The sequence below is a fragment of the Parasteatoda tepidariorum genome, chromosome 1 (assembly GCF_982258835.1).
Source record: "Parasteatoda tepidariorum strain Cologne lab strain chromosome 1, Ptep-v5.0, whole genome shotgun sequence".
Taxonomy (NCBI): domain Eukaryota; kingdom Metazoa; phylum Arthropoda; class Arachnida; order Araneae; family Theridiidae; genus Parasteatoda; species Parasteatoda tepidariorum.
Window position 1 is genome coordinate 120115862 of NC_141755.1, and position 12948 is coordinate 120128809.

The 12948-nt window shown below is 27.2% G+C and overlaps 1 long non-coding RNA gene across 5 annotated transcripts in view; it reads right to left on the reverse strand.

The window, feature by feature from the left end:
• Positions 1-10806, reverse strand: part of LOC147816807 (uncharacterized) — a 32912-nt gene extending 22106 nt beyond the window's left edge. Inside the window, exons 1-2 of one of the 5 annotated variants that reach the window (XR_015431627.1) lie at positions 7192-10806; positions 2690-2803 (exon numbers count right to left, since the gene is read on the reverse strand). This is a non-coding gene — a long non-coding RNA (uncharacterized LOC147816807). Of the gene's footprint in view, positions 1-1142; positions 1281-2685; positions 3468-7191 lie in introns of those variants that run through there. The other 4 variants (XR_015431607.1, XR_015431666.1, XR_015431863.1 and 1 more) reach the window with 4 other exon arrangements.
• Between the last annotated feature and the right edge of the window lie 2142 nt (positions 10807-12948).

Here is a 12948-nt window from a genome sequence, read left to right on the forward strand (position 1 = left end):
CATTTTAGCAAGTGGTACAACATACCCATAGTTTCATTGCCAATAGCTAAAGGATTAAATTTGTCAATGCAGGATTGCCCACAAACAGAAATGGAGAAAGCAGAAATGGAAAACATTCCATACCGAAGTGTTCTTGGATGTGTGTCCTTTATAGCAAGTAGGACAAGACCTGAAATATCTTATGCTGTTAATATTTTATCGCAGTATCAAGAAAATCCTGGTATCAAACATTGGCAAGCTTTACTGAAATTATTAGGGTATCTGCAATATACAAAAGAAAATATGCTTGATTTGTCGAAAATCTTAGATTTGTCAATAAAGTGCTACACGGATGCAGACCATGCATCAAACAGAGATGACAGAGTGTCAATAGGAGGAACTATTGTATATGTAGGTGATATCCCTATCTTGTGGAAAACCTTTAAACAGAAAAGTGTTTCAATTTCTACCATGGAGGCTGAGTATATCTCTTTATCGGAGTCAGCCAAGGAGTTAGTGTGGTTAAAAAATGTGCTAACTGATAAGAAACTCAAATTGAACGTACCAAGCTGTGAATTGTTTTGTGATAACAGGGCTGCTATTGATTTTTCTAAATCTGAGGTTGAGAACTCTCGTAGCAAACACATTGATGTTCGTTACCATTTTGTGAGACAATATGTGAATAACAAATTCTTTGAATTAAGATATGTTAGAACTTTGAACAATACAGCAGACTTGTTAACAAAGCCTGCGGTTAAAGAACGAATGTGATCCTTCTGTAATAAAATATACTTAAGGACTTAACTCAAGGTTACAAATAAGTGTAACTTTTTAGCACAGCAAAAGGAAAAGGGGGCCGAATGTTGGGGAAAAGGTAAACAAATAGAAATGTAAACAGTATTTTCCTCTTGGCTGTGTCACTTCCTGTGGTAAGTTGGGTCACTTCCTAGGGGAAGTTGGGTCACTTCCTGTTATCTCAGCTAGAAGGAAGTGGGTGTTTCTGTTTTAGTTAGTTATATCTTTGCTTTGGTTAGAGGATGTTTCTTCTCTTATGTTATGTTTAGAAAGAGCTATGTGATGTTAAAGAGTTATGTTTAGTTTATTTGAATGTAGTTTTTCTTACTTTATATTTAAAGATTTATATTCAATAAATATAGTTGTACCTTTTCCATGAAGTGAATTTTTGAGTAGTAATAGATGTCTTCAATATATTATACTTAGTAAGCTGGCTCCTATTTTTCAACAATTCCGTGATACTTGCGGAAAAATCACATGCCCTGCTTCTCGTTTTTAGACCTGCCCTGAGTTGAAAGAAAATTGGTATAAGGAGTGAAAAGGCACTAGAATGTCGAAAAATCAGAACATTTTGGCCTAAAACCGTAGTTTCAAAACAAAGCTAAAAAATCGGTAGTAGTGGGCCAATCTCGCTAAATATTCAGTTATGCCGAAAAAATTCTTTCTTTTCCATTAATAAAATGTTTCAAATGAATATTAAAAGAATTAATACTAAAAAGTATAATTAGAGTCATGCATGATAGTAGTTTTCTTAACATGTCATGTCAAATTAAGTCCTTTTTCAAGTAAAAACAGACAATGCTGGTATTTAAGCACCTTAAATCCTTCACTTTTTTTCATTTGGTTTGAACTTTTTTTTTTTAAATTTACTGAAATAAATATTTTTATGAAATTTTTATAGAATAAAAACACAATTATGTTCAGAAGACTTATAATTTTCAAATCAATGTTTTTCAGTGAAACTTATTAATAAAAGGTTCTAAAACCATTTTTTAAGGGTATCAACACATTCCTTAGGCAGAAAATTGATAAGGTTACTTAATTAATAAATACTGGTAAATTATTTAATTTTTAATCATTTATAGACATTTACTTGCAATATTTTTTATTATCCTCTATCATTCTTAATATTACTCTCTACTATTACTATGATTTGATATTTTATTTTTATTGCAAATTAACAGTTTAAAACAAAACAGTATTCTTCATTATTAGTGGCATTTTCTTATCCTGCAATATCACCTTATCATATTATGTTTATGGTACATCAACTTTTATAATGAGGATTACATAAAATTATTTTCAGCCAAAACTGTTATTAGGAATTAACTTTACATAGGATTACTAAACAATCTGAGGAAAAACATGAACTAATTTTACTACCAAAAGTTAATTAGAAATTTTAAAAGAAGAAGAAACATTTTAAGTTGCAATGTTAACTCAATAAAATGATTATTAAAATCTAAGTTAGAATTTTATTCTAATCGACATTTATAACAAAAGGTTTGGGACAGATTTTAGACAAAATGCAGAATATATTAATGAAAGAACCAGTATATGAATGAAATATGCTTACCCCCCTCAGACACACCCTTTCTTGTCTCTCTTAAATGCTCTACCATAATCTAATTCTAGGTGATAAAAGATCAACTTTTTGTTTTAAAAAATTGAACTGAAAAAATTGTTCCCATCAACTATAGTGATGCTGAAAAATTAAATATTTTTAAAAACCTTGTACCAAAATTAAGTACTTTTAATAGCCCTTATTTCCCAAAATAATAATTAAGCAGTTTTTAAGGACTTCTAAGGAGTTTGGGAATATTGTGATAAGGAGGTCACCCAAGTCTGGACAACACTTTGGTTATCTGTATATGTAATAAAGAAATTTACAAGTTTTATATTATTTAAAACTTACTGTAGAGGTATTCTTCATCCTCTCCCAGACTGTTTCATAATTAATCTCAAGTTGATCATCTTTTTCCAACAAAACAATTTAATTATAGGTGAAGCAGGACTGTGAAGATGAGTCCTACAAGTAATTAATATTATGATATAAAGATTGATAAGTATAAAAGAGATACAAAAAATCAAAACAAATTAAAACCATGAAAATAATACACAAGCATCAAAACTATGATGGAGCATTATATTTGGTAAAAAGCACATTACAGAAAAATTATACAGAAAAACATTACAAATAGGTATAAAAAAATTTTGAAAACAAATATAACTGAATTTAAAAAAATAAAAAGAGCAGTAAAAAAAAATTTAGGCTAAATTTTTCTTAAGTATTTAAGCCCTTTCTCATAGGCTGATTAAAATATTCCACACTATTTGTAACATTTGTTTTTGCAATGTTTTCTGCATTGTACTTTGCATTAAAGATGATTTAATGTAACTGTATACAATTGTGCACTCTAATTGAAACTTGCATACAATTTTCAATTTGTAACATGTATTTTTGATATTTATACTATTTATAATATTCAAACAAATGTAACAGAATTAAAAAATGTCATCAAGCTCTCTGTTAGCAGTGTTTAAACCCCTCTCTAAAAAGTATTTAAGAGAAATTTTAAAATATATTTCAAATGTTTCTTTGAATATCAGTTTAAGAATCTACCAGTTATTTAAAATTCAACTAAAATTTACTGCAAACATAGAAAATAAGAAGCTTTTGATAAATGTGAAACTTTACAACTTGTTGTTAAAAAAAAAAATATATATATATATATATATATATATATATATATATATATATATATATATATATATATATATATATATTAAAGTGTCAATATAAAAAGTGAAGAGAAATTCTTATTGAAGAGAAAAAGGAATAGCAAATCTTAAAACATTATTAGAGGTCAATGCATTAAGTATCTTATTTTAAGAATCTTGTGAAAATTATATATATCAAAAACTATGGTTCTATATTCATCAAAATACTATATGATTTTTTTAATAACCATATTAAGAAAAATATATGACCATATTAAGAAAAATGTATGTGACCATATTAAGAGAAATACATGAACTTTTAAATTAAGAAATAACAAGTTAATAACCACTTCAAAACCTGAAAGATAAATAAAAGTCTTCAAAAGACACATTAGCAATTGCAACTTCTAAGTTAACTCTAGTTAAATTTTAGATACAAGTTAGAAAAATATTCCACCTGATAGAAATATTTATTATAAACAAATCATTGTGAAATAATGGAAATGTACAAGAATTAAATAAGTTTACTTGAAGTATAAAATAAAAAATTTCAAAAACAACAAAGTAATGCAAACAGCAGTATTGAATTGTTTATCCACATACACAAAAGGAATACTTAGAAAATAAAACGGACAAAATCTAAAAATGTTTAAATTAGACAGCACAAAAAATATCCTTATAATAAATACCATTCTTGAATTTGCAAAAAAAAACTATATAATTGCTCAAAAATATCTTTCTGAGACAAACTAAAAAGCGTAGTAGAGTTTTAAAGCAGTCTTATAGATATGTTATCAGTTCATAATATACTGAACAAAATTAATTTAATTCTATTCAAAGAGGATTCAACATTTTAGAGAATGCTTGCAATTTCATTTGCGATTTTTGGTGTAACCCAGAAAAGTAAGCTTATGCCCAAATATTGTTGTTCAGTTCTCACAAGCGATAGCATGCACACAAGTTTGTATCTAACAAGGGTGGAACACATATAGAAAATTCCTATTAAAACAAAATTAAGCTTAAATTAAGGAGCATGTGGTTAAGATAGGGCACAAATTAAACGTGTGATAATATTTAAGAATAGCCAAGACAAGTTATTGGTCGAAAATGTCATCACAGTTTGTGGGGAGGGAGATGGTGGGTATTGCATGAGGCAATTTTGAAAAATCGCTGAAAACTTTTTCTTAAAATAAGTTTTTTTATTTATTTTTATTTAATCATTTATAATTGATTTCTTATTAGTTTCAAGAAATATAACTTCATTATTTTCAAATGCGTATTTTAGTTTATTTTAAAACTAAGCTAATATTGGTTTAGTTGAAATTTTTTTTCTTTCGTGGTGTAACAGTTAGGCTGTTCACCTTCTACCTGTGAGGTCAGGAGTTCAATTCAAATTTCTTTATCTAAAAAGGTTAATAACTATTTAATAAGTTTTATTCAAGTTATAAATTATAATTTTTTTAATCAAAATTAATTTGTTTAAAAAATTAAATTTTTAAGACAAAAATTTATAAATGTTTTATTTTTCTTATTTTTTAATCAAAGTATTTGAATTAATTTTTAACTAATTATAACATTTCAATGCGAATTTTAAATTACAAAATTTCTTAGCTTAAATTTGTAATTTTAAAAAATAACAACAAAATTTTAACTTGAATTACACATTTTTTAATTAATCCATATATTTTAATAAGATAAAATTAAACAGGTACTGATATTTTTTGTTTTTAAAATAATTTATAAATTGCATAAAACATGTTAAATAGTTCATTTTTAGAAAAGAAAGTTAAAGATAATAAATATTCCATCGAAATCCGAACCTCTCAACAGAAAATGGAAAGTCTAAATGCTGCACCACAACTGCAGGTGAGTTTCAAAGTTTTTCTGAATTTAAAGGTAAATGAACTGAAACTTTAAAGGGTAATATTTTACCCTTGGGGCATCTCCTTGTAAAACATGCACAATCTACAGGGGTAGCAGCAAAGTTTTTTAAAATTTTAGGGTAATTTTAGGAACTTTTTTCAAAAAATTTTAGGTAAATTTTAGGGGTAATATATGATTTTGTTAGGATAAAAAAAAACAGATCACACAGTAGCTTATTACATAACAGAAGATTATTACAATTCATCCACACATATCATAAATAATTGCAAGTCATAAAATAAAGCTCTGAAATTTATTAAGTCAAGAACGAAATCTCTGAAGTGTAAAAATGAAATTTCAACTTTACATATTACCTATCAGAAATTAAGTGCATAATTCAGGAACAGGCAAAAGTGAGAATAAATCAAAAGAAAAAATAAATTGACACCAACTTGGATTTTTATTTAATTTTTACCTTCTTAATCAAAACTTTATTATTACCCTTTACCTTACTTTATTAAAAAAAACTATTGTGTGATATTATTAGATTTCAAATCAGCAATTTATATTAGAAGTTAGAGAAAAACAAATTAATCATGATCATTTTTCTAATATATTCTTGATATGATTTGTGAGATTCTTTTACTGCCCTCAATAGTGTTGTAGTGATCTTCAACACTCCTTAATAATTTCGAATGGTATCTTTGATTAGTCTAAGAGACATAATAGTATTCTCATGGTGACTCACATTAAGCATTGCTTTATTTATCGAAAAACCTCTCTCAGGATCAGAATTCCCATGTGGCAAAATTAAAACAGTTTTAATTAATGTAGTTAAATTCTTATATTTTAGATTATTGCTTTTTTATTTATATTCAGCCTATAACTCTAATTTTTTAGGAACACCAACAAAATTTTATCAGATTTTTAGGAATTTTAGGGTTTGCACATAGTTTTAGGAATTTTATGAATTTTAGGGGGAATGTGACCCCTGAATCTATATAACTTTTTACATTAGGCATTTTTGTGTGCCATAGTTGTAAAATTATTTTTGAATTATTTGCTTTATACTTTTATCCTATCTTAAGAATTAGAGAATATGAATTATCAATCAAATATAAAATAGTACTTACAATTAAAGCAAAATATATATACATAAAAAATAAGAATTCGGAAGTTATAATATGATGCAATTTTTCGTCAAATAAAATTACTTAAGAAAATTGGAGTAATTTACAAACTATATACAAATTGAGCAATCAATTATGAATATAAGAAATTATGAAGATAAAAGATTTATGAATGAACAGTCTCAATTATAAGTGAATTAAACTCAAAGCAATAACTCCCAACTTAACTGAATGAATCATTTCAATTAGATGTATTTTGCAGTTTCATTGTCAATATTTTATATATTTACAGAAACCGAGAAAATGCTAATCATGACAAAAACATTAATAAAAATTCTATAAAATTTAAAAAAATTTTTTAATTTTTTATTCCACTTATTTCCTACCTTAATTCCCAAAGAAAAGGAAGAATCGCTTAATATTCAATCTTTATATTAAATCCAAATTCATAAAATGATAAAAAAGTTAAATGAAGTTAATGCAATGATTATATTTAAACTTTGAAAAAAATACTGCATATCGATTGGTAACTAAAGCCGTGTACAGAAACAAAAATTGTCTGCAAAAAATTCTGGCTTTCCAAATATCAAAGTGAAGATAATCCAACAAGAAAAAGTCAAAGGGGAAAATTATGTATTCCTCTTTCACCTTTAAGAATTTACTCATTGGAGCTTTTTGAAAACTACATTGCAAATTTTTTTACCATTTCATAATTATGAGTATATAAATTAAATACGCCGGCCAGGTGGCCGAGTGGTTAGCGTGTCTGACTACGAAGCCATTGGCCGCGGGTTCGAATCCCGCTCTGGGCATGGATGTTTCTCTCTCTGTGTTGTCTTCTGATGTGTGAATGAGTGAATGTGGCCCACCCTATAAACGGGTTTGTGGCAGTGTGGCGTGGGTAACGTTGCTCGCCTCCGTGACTTTGGTTCACAGGTGCCCACTGGGTAATGATAAATGAGCAACATTTCCGGCATCTTCTATGGCGAAGAACGAAAGTTCAGTGCCTGCCGTTATAAAAAAAAATAATAAATAAAAAAATTAATTAAATACATCAGAAATTACCAGATTTTTGAATCAGAATAAAACTTCCCTTTTCACACGTAAGCAAATAAATAAAAAGTTGCACACATTAAAAATAGTGCATGCCATGCATGGTTAAAATAAGACTAATATTAGACATGGTTTCGTTGAAGATTTCCTTTTCCCTGTTGATTTTCCCACATCCTACTTTTATTTTGATATCCAATCACAGGAGAGGGGTAGATAAGGATAAGGGTCTTTTTCCAAATTTAAAACAGACTCCCATTTAACTGACCTTGAACTATTTTTAAAGTAAAAAAAAAACGACGAAAGAAAAGGGAGTGTTTTTATATTAGCTTTTATTAGTTGTATACAATAGTTGTTTAACATAAAGTTAATATCTTTTATTAGAATTTTATCCTTAAATTAAATTAGTACTGAAAAGAAAGTAAAAACCAGAAGGTGATGCAATATCCTGACACATGGAATAAGGTTTGAAATTTGTTTAATTTTGCTGATAAGGGAGGTGTTTGAAATTGCCAAAACTATGCTTATATAATATTTGAATGACTTCTAATTTAAAGTAATGATAATGCGATAATGGTAGGGACAACCATTAATAATTTGCCCAAATAATGTAACAGTAAAAGGATCAAATGAACATCAAAATGGATTTTTAAAAAATTGGTCGAAATTATTAAATAATGTTGAGCTTTACCAAGAAGCTATAAACTTGGAAAAACAGTTATCAATTGCTTACATTCACTCTTTGGAAATAACAGTAAAAGGATAAATAGAATGGAAATAATCAAGGTTCAGCTGTTAGAACACTATTAGAAACTTCACAAGTTTGAAAAAAGGTAATTTAAAACTTTTCTTTTAAAATTAATACAACAATGATACTTTTAACAATATTAATGATAGAGCATACCTAATAATTCAAAGATACATAAGCAGGGGTCTGTCCAGGCCGAATTTACTACCGTTTAGCGGTACCTTCACAAATTCAATTTTAGGAAAAACGGAAGTTTCACAAAATACTTTTCTTAAAATTTTATTATTGTATCCCTTAAGACACGATAAATTCATATTTTTACCATATTTTTATGTTGATTTTTTAATATAATTTTTAATTTTTCACAAATTATGTCTAAATTTTCACAAAATAGGTACCTCTCAGAAAAACCTAGACAGACCCCTGATAAGTGTTGGAAGAGCTTGAGAATTCTCCTTAAGACACACTAAACAACATTTTTTATATTATTGATCGGAAAAAAACAAAATCTTATCTCCAATAATTATAATTTTTCAAGGGGATTGAAAAACATTCTAAAAATGCAACATTTAGTTATTTTGTTATAAGAAATTCATTAACAGTATATTTTAATACCAGTGTTCTCCTTAACCCTTTTGTGAAGGGCAACCCTTTCAGCTTGCCCTTTGACCCCAATAAATGCTCTTTGCGCTTTTTATAAAAATAAGACACTCTCTTTTAAAAATATTGCCTTTTTATTCAGATTCCATTTTGAAAAAAATTAATTCATTGCTTAAATAACAATTACACATTGGTAAAATTATGTGTTTATAGGTTAAATTCAGATTACTTTTACAAACATTTACTTTGTTTGGACTATTCTCAACTGGTTAACATTCTATAATAGAAGTATCTTTTTAGGGGGAGGTCGGGGAGGAGCATATTAATAATTTTTTTTAAGTAATTTTAAAACTAATTTCTAAATATTTTTTTTCAAAAAATGCACATTTTAAAGTTTATTTTCTTATAATTTTTAGTTAAAATTATTAAAAAACGCTCTCAAGCTGTTTATCAATTAATCATTTTTTGTTAGTTTACTTTTAATTGAAAAAAAAATATGCACAGAGTTTGTTTGTTAGCATACCTTTAATTATTTTCATTAACAACAATCTCTTCTCAGATTTTGATAATGAGAGAGAATTACCTTTGAAATATACTTATAAGATAGTATGAGACAATTTATGATAGTATGAGGTAATTTAAAAATTGTCATGGATAAAATTCACTTATAACATAATATTACCAGTTTTAATTTTTAATGTGAGTTCCTTTCAAGACTCAAAAAGCTTTTTTCAGAGAGGAAGCGCCCAACCCTATTTTATTCGTAGGGAGAACTCTGTAATACAATATATTTCCTATTTATATAGACACGAGTCAGAAGTGATTCTTTTTTTTAAAAAATCTCATTTGTTTCAAATTCATATTAATAAACAAAATTCAAATGAATAAGTCACTATATAAGTCAAAGTAAACTAACTAAAAGGATTTGTTATTAAATAAGAAATTGATTTAATTTAAGAAGGATTTTGTTGAGAAGAATAAAAAGAAATATATAAAAATATAGAAGACAAAAAATCTAAATTTTGAGGTTTTTTAGAAACTTTATAATTTTATAATAGCTATATAATAGATCATTATAATGACTTTTTCAATTTTGTATTTGCGTATTTTGCTTTTAAAATATTTGTACAAATATTTTAAGACACAAATCTGTTGCAATGCCGATAATAAGAATTAGTATTAGACCCTGCTATTTCGTTATCCAAATAAAACTTATTCTTTTAAATTCTGTAGGAGAAAATACATTTTTCAGAAAATCAATAATAAAATTAGGTTCTTCAAAACATTTTTAGAAGCTTAAACTGCTGAACAAAGTTTAATGGGAATTATTGAGAATTTTAGAATAATCAATTATTTTTAAAATCTATATTGTACCAAAAAAGGTATTTTTATTTTGCAGTATACTTTCATCTGATTAAGCAAAGAGAAAATAGCCTGGGTAAAACTAATAACATTAATTTACTTTTTTAGTTTACATGACACATAAACCTTGCTCTAACTTTCTATTTTTATCATTTTAAAGATAAATTTGTGATTGCTCTCATTAAACTAAAGAATAATTAGGTCATTGAATGAGCCTAAAAGCTAAACTTTTAGGCACATTCAATCACCTAATTCCTCTTCTTTCCTCTAAAAAAAGCTCCTCTGCTTAAAATTTTTTAGGACAAATTTGTTGCATGAAAATTTTTTTAAAAAAAGTTCAAAATAATAAGGTATAAAATTTTTAACTTTTCAGTGTTTTATGCAAACTTTATCATAATTATTTATTTTTATAAACAAAAAAAAATTTCAAACTTAAAATAGTTTTTTATATAATATGTATCGTCACTGAGAAGGAAATAAATAAGAAAATTTGATAAAGACTACAAAAATTGCAGCAATTACAATTTTACATATTTTATAGTCATTACTTTATATTTATTAAGAGTTTTAATAAAGAAAATTCAAATTCAAATTTAGATTCTTTAACAAAGAAAAATAATTATTTTCATATTTAAAACACTTTATTCACTTAAAAATATTGAGAAAGAAGTTAAAAAAATAACATTAAATAAAATAAATAAATAAATAAAAAATAATCAAAATTTATCGGCTTATTAGCTATTATTCGATATTTCATGAAGGAAAAATAGTTATTTCGATATACAGAACACTTCATTCACGCTAAATTGTCGAAAAGTAGATTAAAAAACATAATATAAATTAAATAAAAAAAATTTAAAGGCGACCCTTGCAGGGTATCGAACCCAGGACTTCCGGGACTACAAATCATCCTTGCTCACAGCGCTACCAACTGCACCACGATTCACATACCTGCTCCGCGTATATTTAGCTTTAAGCACCTCCTCACGGTTAATCAACAAATAATATTTTGGAACATTGTGGGCCCACTAATTAGTCTATAAACAATTCCTTCAATACAATTGTTTGTTACATTAGACTCAAATTTCAGGCCGAGTTTGAAATTTATAGGTTAATATTATAGCGAGTAACGGGGTGTGATGTTTGCGTGCCTCCTGATGCGACTTTTGTCTTTTTTTCAACCATTATTCGCTCTTTAACAAAGAAAAATAATTCTTTTCATATATAAAACACTTTATTCTCTTAAAAATATTGAGAAGGAAGTTAAAAAAATAACATTAAATAAAATAATTAAATAAATAAAAAATAATCAAAATTTATCAGTTTATTAGCTATTATTCGATATTTCATGAAGGAAAAATAGTTATTTCTAAATACAGAACACTTCATTCACGCTAAATTGTCGAAAAGTAGATTAAAAAACATAATATAAAATTAATAAAAAAAATTTGAAGTCGACCCTTGCAGGGTATCGAACCCAGGACTTCCGGGACCACAAATCACCCTTGCGCACAGCGCTACCAACTGCACCACGATTCACATACCAGCTCCACGTATATTTAGCTTAAAGCATCTCCTCCCGGATAATCAACAAAACTTATTTTGGAACATTGTGGGTCCACTAATTAGTCTATAAAAAATTCCTTCGGTTCACTTGTTTGTTACATTAGACTCTAATTTCAGGCCGAGTTTGAAATTTATAATTTAATATTATAGGGAGTAACGGGGTGTGACGTATGCGTGCCTCCTGATACGACTTTTGTCCTTTTTTCAGCCATTATTCGCTCTTTAACAAAGAAAAATAATTCTTTTCATACATAAAACACTTTATTCTCTTAAAAATATTGAGAAAGAAGTTAAAAAAATAACATTAAATAAAATAATTAAATAAATAAAAAATAATCAAAATTTATCAGTTTATTAGCTATTATTCGATATTTCATGAAGGAAAAATAGTTATTTCTATATACAGAACACTTCATTCACGCTAAATTGTCGAAAAGTAGATTAAAAAACATAATGTAAAATAAATAAAAAAAATTTAAAGGCGACCCTTGCAGGGTATCGAAGCCAGGACTTCCGGGACCACAAATCACCCTTGCGCACAGCGCTACCAACTGCACCACGATTCACATACCAGCTCCACGTATATTTAGCTTAAAGCATCTCCTCCCGGATAATCAACAAAACTTATTTTGGAACATTGTGGGTCCACTAATTAGTCTATAAAAAATTCCTTCGGTTCACTTGTTTGTTACATTAGACTCTAATTTCAGGCCGAGTTTGAAATTTATAGGTTAATATTAAAGGGAGTAACGGGGTGTGACGTGTGCGTGCCTCCTGATACGACTTTTGTCCTTTTTTCAGCCATTATTCGCTCTTTAACAAAGAAAAATAATTCTTTTCATATATAAAACACTTTATTCTCTTAAAAATATTGAGAAAGAAGTTAAAAAAATAACATTAAATAAAATAAATAAAAAATAATCAAAATTTATCAGTTTATTAGCTATTATTCGATATTTCATGAAGGAAAAATAGTTATTTCTATATACAGAACACTTCATTCACGCTAAATTGTCGAAAAGTAGATTAAAAAACATAATGTAAAATAAATAAAAAAAATTTTAAGGCGACCCTTGCAGGGTATCGAACCCAGGACTTCCGGGACTACAAATCATCCTTGCTCACAGCGCTACC